The 13,405-nt window shown below is 40.2% G+C and overlaps 1 long non-coding RNA gene across 1 annotated transcript in view; it reads left to right on the top strand.

The window, feature by feature from the left end:
• The first annotated feature begins 128 nt into the window (after positions 1–128).
• The window catches only part of LOC142045785 (uncharacterized), an 87,283-nt gene continuing 74,006 nt past the window's right edge, over positions 129–13,405 (top strand). The window contains exon 1 of the long non-coding RNA XR_012654655.1: positions 129–205. This is a non-coding gene — a long non-coding RNA (uncharacterized LOC142045785). The remainder of the gene's footprint in view (positions 206–13,405) is intronic.

Genomic DNA, 13,405 nt, shown 5'->3' with positions numbered 1-13,405 from the left:
GAGGAGTACAGAAACCGATTTAAAGAGCCCTTTATATCGATATAAAGGGCCTTGTAGTGTGGATGGGTACAGCGTTAAATTGGTTTAATGCTGCTAAAATCGGTTTAAACGCGTAGTGTAGACCAGGCCTTAGAAGCAAACAAAATCCATCCTTGTTAACATTAGGAGAGGAGAATAAAGCCATTTCTTTATTCTTGTCGTATAGGTAGGTATATATTTTTTTTCTATGCACTAACTAATTTTTGGATGTAATTAGCTGGTAAGGGGAAGCACATCTTTAGGTTTGATTAGATCCTCTATGTATGCTGAGAAGTGACTTGTAATTTCAAGTCTAAGAATAGTAAAGCAAAGCTACACATTAACAAAGAGGCAGTTGTAAATAACGTGAATATGTTTGATAATTATTTTTCCCATTTCCTGAAGGTTCCAAAAGTACTTTGCAGACACTACACCTACAGCAGTTCTGATACGAGTGGAGACTGGTGGGAACTTTTGGAACATTATGTTGTATTATCCGTCTGTTGTTATTGTTTATTGCCACACAGCTTCTGTCTGTTGTGAAGTCCCAATTCTGACTTCCTGATACCACAACATGCTGCTGTGTAAACAGTGCTTCCCACTCTCATAGAAGGAAGGAATGCATTTGGAAGCGAGAGGATATGGAGGTCAGAAATGTGAGAATTAAGAGCCAAATCTTGCTAGTCTTACCCTTAAAATTCAGCCATGCCTACTCACATGCGGAAGCCTAGCAGAAGTTGGCTTTAAGTTTGTGAAGAGCTTAGAGGTGGGGGAAGACCTATTAGGTCTCCCTGGGAAGTGCATAATTGTTCCCTATTGTAAGTACTGTTGCAAGTGCTTTGTTCAATTTTGTTTTTAAATGTGCCAAGTAGAGAGGTTTCCACCACTTGTCTTGGTAGATTATTCCATAGGTTTTATAGATCTAACTATTAGTTTGCACGTGCATATCAAAAATAAGAAACTGTAGTTGTTTAATTGTATTTACCAAAAGGGATGACAGACTCCTTGCCTCCTTCTCTATTTTTTCTCATTCTTGTGCTCTCACTCTTTTATGGTCTTTTTGGTAATTTAATTTGGCAATAGAGGATCAAAGGAGAAGGGCTGGCTGTGGCGTATAGTGTACATTTCATGGTAGCAACATAGTTTTTTAATATTTTTAATGAGTCTATGTATTAACACACTGCTGGATCTCTATGGAAATACATCTGGTGTGTTAGTGACCACATTAGGTCTAATGCAGACATAGGGTAGGGGTATGAATTGACACGCTTGTGTACACGGGCATTATTCAAATTGCCAGCTCCACAGCTGCACTGAGTACTTAAAATTGCATATCTGTTCCTGTATTTATGTATGCTGTATTAAAGGTATTGTAAGCATATTAACACCCAGTCGGGACTGCGTTCTCTGTTCTCTAGGCTTCTTCCTATCCAAATCTCCATGGAGGAAGGGTCACTTGATTCTCTCACCCTTGTTTCACTGCAGCAGTTGACCAGGTGGCTGGGGTAGTCACGATCATTTGCCATCAGAATTTCTCTCCATATTTTGACCCCTATCTTGCAAGATGCTGATAGCTTCCTAAAAAGCACTGAGCACCTGTGAATCCCATTGAAATCAACAGGGGCCAAGGGTCTTTGGCCCCCTGGCAGGATCATGCCCTTTGCAATAGAGCTGTATGCTATCTCATTTGCCCTCTGATTTAATACATCCAATTCATTAATTGGATCATTGCCTTCTTTTCCAGTTAATTTCCTGGGTATTTTTAAATGTTAAAATGTAGTTTTATAGTCTTTCATTATTTTTAGCCTTGAGCTTGAATATAATTGTCCCTATAATGTAACTGTAAAAAACTCCCAGCTTCATATCATAAAGGAAGTTATTAATTGTCATTTTTGTGTACATCTGCAAGATCAAAACATGTTGGCTGATTACTTCTGTTTGTACATACCATCTCTTTGATACTTCAATATGAATAACATGAGTGTGTAATTTGAAAGTCAATTCTTCCCTCCCTGCTGCTTGTCATGGATTATTTTCCAGGAACATATTTACCAAATTGATTTTAAAATTTAATAATTGCCCTTCTACAATGATTTTTCAATAGTCAAAGAGTCTAAGCACACTGGCAAAATATTTTCCTTATTAGTTCAGTAGATACTTCATGCACATTGCGTCTTTGCCCAGACAAAGCTGAGTACATCTGGTTCACGCCCAATCTCCTCTGTTCAAGTGAGGCATTATTTAAAGGGACTCCGTTAATTTAGTTTAAACCTCAAATTTAGGTTTTGTGCTTTAAAACATTAACCAAAAAACCCTACTACCTAAAACCTGTTTCTAAAATCAAATATTTGTCTCAATGAGATTTGCATGTATACTTGGATTGGAAGCTCCTTGGGAGCAGAAACTGCCTCCTTGTTCTGTGTTTGTACAGCCCCTAACACCAAAGGGTCCTGGTGCATGACCAGGGCTTTCACAAGACAAAGAATAATAAATTCTAATAGTACTGAGTACAGCAGATGTTAGTACAAATTTAGGTATTTACACGTGCAAAATTGCGCATACACAAATGGAGGCTACTTCTAAAAATACAAGTATATTTTATTTTCAATGGATAGATTTTAAAGTTTTAAAATTCATTTAATCATTTCCCTCTCCCCCTCCCTCCCATGTTAGGAATCTGGCCAATATCTTTTTAGTGCAGGAGAACTGCCTGGACTGTAAAGTAAAAGGGAAACAGTTCCATTTTCATTGCTAAAATACTTAAAATAAAAAAATAAATAAAGTGAATGAAGTGCAGAAGGTAAACAGACTGTGCAAATGGTGAAAAGTAAAGGAGGTTTGAAGCCTGAGAATGTCAAAGCTGCCTAAGGGATCTGGACACCCAAATTCCATTAATTGTAATGGGCCCAATTCAGGAAAGCATTTAAGAATGTGCTTATACCTTAAAACTCAACAATGGTTAAGCAGCTGGTATGCTAAGACCACTGCCCATCATGCTGACCAGTATTGTCTCCTTGTTTCCTGGTGCTCTCACATCTGTCTGTATCCACCTGTTGTTTCTTGACATATACTTAGAGTGTAAATACATTGGGGCAGGAACCATCTGTTTTTTTGTACAGCATCTTGAGGTCCTGATCCATGACAGTGGCTCCTGAGCACTACTGCAAGGCAAGTTCTTAAGCACATGCTTCAGGTGCATGGTCTTCAGTGAAACTTAGGTACGTGCATAAAGCTTAACACATAGATAAATGCTTTTCCTAACTGGGGCCACTGTGTCCAAGTCTCTTTGGATATGTCTGCATGGCCATAAAACGCCTTAGGCTTGCGGGGCTTGGGCCATGGGGCTGTAAAATTGCAAAGTAGACAGACCTCCAGCCTGAGCCTGAACATGTACTCTGCAATCGTATAGCCCCACAGTCAGAGCGCCTGGAGCCCGATTCAGCTGCCATGGCCAGCTGTGGGAGTTCTACTGTAGTGCAGCCGTACCCTCAGGCTTCTTTGAACATCTCTGCCCGCCCTACACGTTCTTTCAGGTTTAATCAGGGAAAGTTTTGTATCTGTAATTCAGTGAGGGATTTAAAAATAGATACCTTTTTTTGTATCTTGGCAGTGTCCCCTCTTAACAAATAGTGCGTATCAAATTCTTGTTTCTTGTTATGATATCTTAAAAGGGATATAGTGTCATTTGTTTTAGATATGTCATGCTGTTTAGTGAACAAAGTTCTCTAAGTTATCCATTTACCCAGTGCCTGCACTCTAAGTGGATGTATATTTTTTGGCCACAATTATATCCACATGATCTTGATAGCCTCTAAGTTTACTAACCAAGCTGCAACACTGAGCCTGTTGTGCTAAGCCTGTTTTTATTGGCTCTTACACAATTAAAATTTCTCAGACAGATAGAAAATCCCCCACCAAACTTCAGCGCTCTGCCTCATGCAGGGTTAATTCAGCCTGAGTGTAACGCCTCTCTCTTAGCTTTAAAACGGTTAATACTCACTTCCATTTGGTTTGACTTTGGCTCCTAATTCAGAGAATTTTACACATACATACCCCATCTCTCGTGCATACGATTAACTCTGCATGTTAATTTCTTTGAGGCTCACACATGTCCCTTTTCAGAGGTGATGCCAGTTAACCTTCTCCCCCAAAGCATACAAACATTAAATGTGAAAACAACATACACACAATGCTGCCAATCCCAAGTTGTGAACAAATCCCAGCTTGTTCTTTTTAGGAATTTAACAATGATTTTGCAGTAACTTGTCTAGTTGTTCATTGTTCTGATTTGAAGTGTAAAGTCTGGAAATCAGTGTAACGTGATCCTCTTTTGTTTTTGAGAGGATGACTGGTTAAAGTTACCAAAATCCTGCATTGAGAGCTGCTAGTGCAGATCCCTGTGCTCATATAGATTCCCACTGAGAGTCCCTATGGATGCATGCTGGTGGATCTGATGCTGGATTGGCACTTAAACCCTGATTCAGCAGTCTGTCACTATTTACATTGACTTACTGGCACTAAGCTCAGTGGGCCAGATTTTTAAAGGTATTTAAGTGTCTGAAGATGCAGATAGGTGCCTCGTGAGATTTTCAAAAGTGCCTAGATGTCTGTCTCCCATTGAAAATCCCATTAGGTGTCTATCTGCATCTTTAGTAGTCTAAATATCTTTAAAAATCTGGCCCTGTGTCTCCTCCATTCCCATTCCTATCAATGAGAGTTGAGAAGATTTAGCACGTCCCAGAATTGGGCCCTTTAAAGAGCTTTTAAAAAAGTTCCTCTTCCTTCTTTTTCCTGGAGCTGTTTTCAAGAAAGTTACACAGTCATTATTTTGTTAGCCATATCATGTTTGGCCTGGCTCTACATTTGGGAGGGAGGAGGTGGGGATCGATCTAACTTATGCAACTTCAGCTACGTGAATAATATAACTGAAGTCGACATACTTAGACCTCGCTCTGCCCGTGCCTCTCGCGGCACTGGAGTACAGGAATCGACAGGAAAGCACTTAGGGGTCGATTTATCACGTCTAGACTAGACACGATAAATTGACCCCTGCTGGATTGATCGCTGCCTGCCAATCCGGTGGGTAGTATAGACATACCCTTTGTTAAATCCAATGTTCCACCCATTCAATATCCTGGGTCCCAACCACTGTTAATTGTCCCAAGTTTGTTTGTGTCAGACTTATAAAGAGGTTGTGATGAAAATATTGCTTGTTGATTCATTTTGCAGACTGTTCTTCCTGAATAAATGATACCTCTGGGTACTGTGTTGAATCCTCCAGCCGCACCGTAGTGATAATCGGAGTTTGTAAATGTAATCAACCTTGAGGTCTTGTTACTTCCACAGGTGCAATTAACATTACCATCTGCTAATCCATGATTAACGATGTTTACAGATATGCTACAACATGTTAAAATGTGCCTGTACTCCCCCCCCCCACTTTGTGTGTGTGTGTGTTACCATTAGAAGTGGGAGCATGAAAGGAATTTCCCAGTGGAGGGTTCTCAATACTCCACCATTAATTCACAGGACATTTTGTTTTCATTATTTAAAAGTGCTGTTAAACTCCAAACCAGCTGTAGGAATGACAAGTTCAAATCAAAAGGTCGCTTCCGCTAAATGGGATTTAATTGCATGGGGGCTGGAGCACTAACTGATGAATCTGAATAATAAAACTTTGTTGGAAGCGACATATGGCGTGGTTTAAAGTAAATTTTTATTGATCATCCCACAACTAATGTGTTAATGAAATGGCAGTGTTCGCTTTGAGTTTGATATTGATGTTGAGTTTTAATAATGTCACACAGGAATATAGTGGCACATGGCTTTTAATGGGAGTTTTTATAAAAAAGTTGTTTTTTATTAGTTGCTTTTTTCATTTTCACAAACAAAACAATGTATTTTAGCTCAAATACATGTCCTCCTGATCTATGTTACATGTAATTTTTCTGTAATTGGTGGAAGCATAAAAAAACCATCATATTTGCCAGTGAAACTTAAGTTATCATGATGTTGAAGTGTGATATTATTCTCTGTAAGACTTGTGTTACTCAAATATTGTATACAATCGCTTTTTGTTTGTTACAGACATAGTTTTGTAATACACTGTGTATATGCATGGAATATTGCACCAGTATCAACATTAAGGAACATTCATTTTTGGCAGACAAGGTCAAAACATTATTTGGTTACATGGGAAGATTATTAAACCTCACTATCCTTCAGTTTCACTATTGGTAAAATAAGGATATTATAAAGCTAAAATTCAAGAAGTTTGGGTTTTTCCAGAGATTTAGGGGAGTCAGGTACCTAGCTTTAATTGAATTTTCAGTGCAATTTGGTCATCTAATTCTCCTAAGTTATTTGAAAAATCCTAGCCTAATATTTGTAAATTGCTTTGAGATCCTCAGATGCAAGTTACTATGGAAATGCATATTATTGTTATGCCCTCAATTACTAGGCTTACCAGGGTCTGTTACAAAAGCCAGTAATATAGAATCATAGAAAGGTAGGGCTGGAAGAGACCTTGAGAGGTCATCAAGTCTAGCCCCCAGCACTGAGGAAGGACTAAATAAACCTAGACAATCCCTGGCAGGTGTCTGTCCAACCTGTTCTTGAAAACCTCCACTGATGGGGATTCTACAACCTGCCTTGGAAGGTCTGTTGTGCTTAAGTTTTTGGGAACATGGTATGTAGCACACGTACTGTAGCTGAACATTGTTTGCATTGATTTGCATCACCTTCTATGTTATTTTGTTTTAAAGTTGTTTGTTGTTAATGAATTTGGTAATTATGTGTGACCAGCCATACTAAACGGTTGTTTGGTGACTCAACTTGGTGTTATTCATTGTTCACGTGTCTGAAATCAGATCGGTACCATTCTTCTGCGTAGAACAGATTACATCCTCAGACCAGTTTGATCTCTATGGATGTCAGTGCAAGAACATCAATGGCTATTGTCCTATTCACTTGTCCTAAGTGAATGGGACATAAATGGACAAAAAATTATCGTTGATTTAAATGGATGCACAATCAGACCCATAGTCTTTTTTGGATGCAATCTAGGTTTAGTAAAAATATAAGTGGAATACAGTTCTCCCACTCAGGTCAAACTGGCCCCAAGGGTTGACCTTGTGTCTAGATTGTCCCCATATTGGATGAGGATGAAGTGGAAGCACAATGAGATTAAATGACAGCCAGATCCAATCTGATCTCAATCCAGAAATTCATGAGAAAAGTGCTACTATGCTTGTTCAGATCATGTTGATCACAGGAATCAATCCACGTTCCTCAAAGAAATTCACAGTTAATCTTAAATTACTATGAGATGAATTTTCCTTTGAGACTGGCTTGGTTCCAGAAAGTCAGTATAGTTCACACCCATGTAAAACTAGGTATAAAAGAGAGGCGAATCATGTCCCAAGAGCCTGTGAAATGGTGTTGTTTGAACTTGTCTTGTTTTTGTTCCTGGGACTCTTTTAGCAGCGAATAAATCCCAGCACCAGAGTAAAAATGGGAGAGGGGAAGGATGGTACAGTGGGGTGAGTGCTAGCCTGGGCCTTAGGAGACCTCGGTTCAATTTACTACTCTGTCATAGACTTCTGGTGTGACTGATGGCAAGTCATTCATTCTTTCTGTGCCTCAATTCCCCATCTGTAAAATGGAGATAATAGCACTGCCCTACCTCTTAGGGGTCTGGCGAGGATAAAGAGTATAAGATGCTCAGAAAGTATGGTAATGGGAGCCCTATAAGTACCTCATCATGACAAATGTCCCAAAGAAAGTGCATGTCTGTTTGTCCCTTTCACTCTGGTGCCCTTCATGAAAAGTAATACCTGCCAAAGTATGGAGAGATGCAACAATTGTGCCCTTTGAGCTCAATAAAAATAGCTGTTGGTAGATTCTGAATTGTGGAAAGCTTTCAGTGCTGCTTTTCTTTAGCGCTGGAATTATTCTGTTAACAAAATGTATATGTTTAGAGTATGTGCCGCGTACGGCACTTATTGAAACCAGGTAGTCTGGGACATAACACACTGGGGTTCCAATATAATTACCCTTCTCTTGTCTTTTTTCTGACTTGGGTTTTTCCCCCCCAGGTGTAATATGGAGTGTGCATTACAAGTCTATGTTTATTAAGCAATCACTCCTTATTTGCCTAGCATGTGACTTAAAATATGGGGAAAGGAATTGAGTTGCATGTAATGCTTGCTTATAATCAATAGTTTATATATTGTAAAGTGTAACAATGTGGTATGAATTTGAAGCAAAGTTAATGCTGCCAATTTTTTTCCGTTGGCCTGTTTTAGAAGCTGCAAAATCAGCAGAGTTTTTCATGTGCTCAATAAGTGATGGATCGGTTGTTTTCTTTGAACATCTAAAAATTTGATCCCTTACGTCATGTAGATACTAAGATCCTGTAGCTGCTGTTCCTTTGAGTGCCAATTTAACAGAGCAAAAGATCTACTAGCCCCAGTTCAGCACAGATGTATACGTCTTAAACATTTTTAAAACACGGTTCGGGCTAAAGATTTTTGTTCTTAATCCAAATGTCTTGAACTATTGGAAAATAATGTTCAGGTCAAGGATTATTTATACTGTGGCTGCTTTGGATGCTGATTGCACAAATTTATCAACTCGCTACAAAAGTTGCATCGCTGTGATGAGGGGGTATGTGTGCAGATGAATAATACTACTTGGCGCTAATATTTATTTATTTATTTGTTTAGATTTATACAGAATTAAAAAGGGGCTACACTGAGGATCTTGTATAGACAACAGAAACAAGTAAAACACCAAACTCCTTTCCCTACAAAATTTGATTTCCTTAAAAAAAAAACAACCCTCTCTGCAGCACCAAGCACAAGTAGATGCATCTTGTAGTGTGTGCCCTGAAGGTCAGGAGACCTGGGCTATTTAGGACTGAGAGTAGCTTATTGCAAAGAAAGGGCCGCACACAGAGAATGCTCTACAATTAGTCCGTGCTCCTTTAAATTGAGATATATTAATAGCTACCTAGTATGTATGTATAATAGATGTAAATGTGTGTGTATGCATATGTATACTGCATGTAATTGCTTTTTATCCCTAGATCTCAAAGACGACTGAGTATGATCATTACCATTTCACAGATGGAGTATGTGAGGCACATAGAGGTGAAATGATGTCCCCAAGGGCATGAATGAGTCAGTGTCAGAGCTGTGAATAAAATCCATGTCTCCTGATTCACCTTCCCATGCCCTTTTCACTGCACCATACTCCCCTTCAAAAGTGCCCGGTAGGACAGCGCATCCTGGCAAAAATATTATATCCTGAGATACGTGTATTACTGTCAGCAGGATTCAGGTGCCATTGAGTACAGTCTCACTGCTCCCTGCTGCCCCAAGAAGGCAACCACATGCCTCCACATCCAGCTGTTAAGCTTTACCTTTACACAGTCAAGACCTGATGTTCAAATCCATCTGACTCCTCCAACCATCACTTTTTTGAGCAGAGGACTTCCACATTTTAGGTGTGGAAGAAGGACACAAAGCAAAAATGGAAGGAAGTGGAATTGGCAGAGCACAGGGCCAGACGGGGCAATGAGAGCTGAGATATAGGCAGGGGAAGAGATGTCTAGAGCAGTGATGGTGAGGTCTAGGAGCTGGAGGTTATATATAGTTTGATCAGCATATACAAGATGGCAGGATGAACCAAATGGTGTCATTGTGCACGCTGGGAAGAATGCCTTGCATTTCTGCAGTGCTTTCAGGCAAATCTACATAGTGTCATTTAGTAACGGCAAGGAAAATTGCTCATGCCACTTTCCTTGGCTTTCCATGTGAGATTATTATTGAGACATAAACATCACCAAATTGTGCATCAATTCCGAAGAATTGAGTAGCTTTGCAATCTCACACAAAGATTCTTTAAAAGCTCAATGAATAATATTGGCATACATAGACTAAGAACCGCCTTCCCCCTCAAAAAAAATCACCTGTATTTTTCTAAATGGATCATAGGTGAATTGGCAGCATTATAATATTTAAAAGTGACTGGGGATGCAAGTATGATGTGGTAGGATTTGTATTACCCAGCAGAATAAATTAGGCAGCAGTGTCTGTCAACATGTTCACAGCTTTACCTAGCCTCATTAGCACCTCTCAGCAAAGCAGCACTTGTTCAAACTATATCACACAAATATTTTACTTTAGATTTCATCTGTGCCTAATATACATTTTGATATAAACAAAGGTACTAAATGGCGTTTCATATCCTTTCCTAATGCCTTTTTTAATAGACAGTCCTGAATTAAAAACATATATGTGACTCTAAGAATTTTCTAAGTGACACTGAAAACCTATTGTAAAGTAGGATTTCTTCTTGCAAAATTATTTTAATGAGGTTCTGGTTTATTTTCTGGGTATATTTTATGTATTTAATCCTCCAGAGGGGTTTTCAGAAGCAGCATCTCATTTTCAATGCCAGGGAAAACTACCTTTCTGAAATGCATGGAGGGAAAAAAAACAAACAACCCACCACCAGAGGAAAATGTATGAGATAAGAGTAGACTTGAAAAGCTTTGAGGTGGTTTATGGCTTCTCTTGAAAGAATAACAGTTTGTGTGTTTTTGTTATGGTGCAGTTTAATGATGCTTGCAGAAAAAAGGTAAGGTAGAAATGGAAATATAAAATTAAACCAGGAACTCTAATGTGCTTATTTTAGTTACTAGTGTTACCTGGGGAAAATGTACTCAGAGTTCTTTATCTAGTCTAAATATTTGCTTTTGTAAAAGGAAGGGCCACTAGCACCTTGCAAGATCAGGCCCTATGTTAAAACATTCCCATGTATTTCGACGCTTTGCAGGGGGGCATAACTGGAAGTTAATTTTTTTTCTCCCCCACTTCTCTCTGCTTTATACCAAGTACTGCAATAATTCTGACTGTTCAATTCCCAGTTTGATTCCTTCTGGTATCTCCTTGCACCCCTTTAACAGATATATCAATGGCTTAATCACTAGTAATTACAAGTTGTACTTTTACTTTCTCTTAAAGTTCATGCAGTGTTTTGATCTTTAATTGTCGTGTGTAGAGGGGGGAGCTGGCTCATGCTCAGCCTGAGTGCTATTTTATTTAGATTAGATGCTGTTTTTGCGTCTCGCCTTTTGTTTTAGGGACCTGAGATACTCTAAGTGGCTTTGTCTCTGAATTCTTTTGGAGACAGCTCCTTTGGCTGTTTAAATTGTCTAATCCAAAGCTTCGATTGCAATTGTCCAGGGTCCAATAGCAGAGTTTCTAGGCTCTGCTGTTGTCATGCACAGCAATCTCGCACACCCCTCCAATGACCCATGTGCCTGCACAGAGTAAAGGTCTGGAAAGCAGGAGATTTTCTGACATGGAGACAGAAAGGGGGCTTGTTGCCCATTTAAAAAAATCTTTTCCACCTCTACTTTGTGGCTTTTTTCTTGCTTTTTCCCTTTTTTTTTTGTTTGTTTTTTGGGGGCATCTCTCCTCTCGACTCCCATTCTCCATTTGTTGCTGCTTTATTTTGTGCCTTTCGCTCTGCCTCCTGTATTATTATCGTGAATTTTGGAGGGGGCAGCATTCCTTGTAATCTCTCCCCTGCTTTTGTAAACTCTTTGCAGGAAGAGCAGCTCAGTGGAAGGTCTGGAAAGGGCTAGTCCTCGTATCCTGAGATCGCAAGCTGTATGGGGCATGGCTTGTCTTTTAACCATATGTATATACAGTACCTGGCATAAGGAGAGGCATGATTCCTGATTAGGGCTTCCAGGCACTACCACAATCCAAATACTAAATAATAATAATCAACATCACCAGCTGACTAGCCATCAAAGGGAAAATTCCCAAAAGCACCAGTGTGAATGAGGATCCCAGCTCCCATTGACTTTCCCATTGAAAATCTCCCTCCTGGTCATTTTTCCCTCTGACATACTTATGTGCCTGGAGTGCTCATGCTACTACTGCCCATGATGTGCATATTCTGTGGATATGCAGAGACCATCAGTCTTGAGGACTGTCAGTCTGGCCCTGTTCACCCCCTCAAAACTCATCTAAGAGACGTATTTCAAAATGTATTTGTCCGCTCTATATTTGCTTCTGCTGTGCTTCTTATTCCCCAGCCATTCACGGTGGTGCCTGAACATCTTTAAGGTTTGCTTGACTTTAACATTTGATTCCAACTATGATGCTTTAGGCTATCATTATAATTAAGGATTTGTCAGCATTGCTCTCAGGGATTTATAACTCAACAATTTCACATTGCTCGGCCAACAGCCTGGCATCCCAGCTTTGTCACATCCCACCCCCCCAAAAATGCCTGTCTCTGTGTAGATAATGTTCTCCCACCTGTGAGCCTGTAGACTGCTACTACTCTCTTTAACTATGGTGTGTTGCTGCCATAAAGATCATGTCTGATTGTGGCCTGGTCTACACTACGCGTTTAAATCGATTTAACGCTGTACCCGTCCACACTACAACGCCCTTTATATCGATATAAAGGGCTCTTCAATCGATTTCTGTACTCCTCCCCGACGAGAGGAGTAGCGCTAAATTCGATATTCACATATCGGATTACGGTTAGTGTGGACGGAAATCGAAGTTATTGGCCTCCGGGCGGTATCCCGCAGTGCACCACTGACCGCTCTGGACAGCAATCTGAACTCGGATGCAGCGGGCAGGTAAACAGGAAAAGCCCCGCGAACTTTTGAATTACATTTCCTGTTTGCCCAGCGTGGAGCTCTGATCAGCACGGGTGGCGATGCAGTCATCCAAATGCAAAAAGAGCTCCAGCAGGACGTATGGAGATACTGGATCTGATCGCTTTAGGGAGACAAATCTGATCATCAGAGCTCATACAGAAGACGAAATACCAAGCGTTGGAAAAAAATCTCAGGCTACACAGCGCTGCTGACATGTAACGGAAGCAAAATCAAATGGATCGCTATGGAGGGAGGGAGGGGTACTCGAGGACCCAGCTATTCCATCCCACAGCATCTCTGAAAAGTATTTGCATTCTTGGCTGAGCTCCAATGTCTGTAGTTCAAACACAGTGGTCTGGCGTGGTTCGAGAATAGCCTCAGTCTTTCTCCCCCCAGTGAAAGAAAAGGAAAGAAATCATTCTGACTTCTTTCAAGTCACCCTGTGTGCATGGAATGCCTGGTAGAACAGCATGCTGCAGCATGAAGAGCATACCGCTTCTCGCCCCTCCCGGTAGCGTGCAAATAGGACGTAACTGTCCTCATGAACCCCTTGTCCAAATGCTTAACTGAATATGGGCACCTGGTAGAATAGGAATGATTCCTGGTCACCCCAGTAGATAGGACAGAACGGCTAGTAACTGTCTTCATCAATAGCAACTGGGGCTGAGCTCAATCACCCCCTCCTTTCCCGTT

The sequence above is a fragment of the Chelonoidis abingdonii genome, chromosome 20, assembly GCF_003597395.2.
Source record: "Chelonoidis abingdonii isolate Lonesome George chromosome 20, CheloAbing_2.0, whole genome shotgun sequence".
NCBI lineage: Eukaryota > Metazoa > Chordata > Testudines > Testudinidae > Chelonoidis > Chelonoidis abingdonii.
Note: the sequence above shows the minus strand (reverse complement) of the source record. Positions and strands in the feature narration are given on the sequence as shown.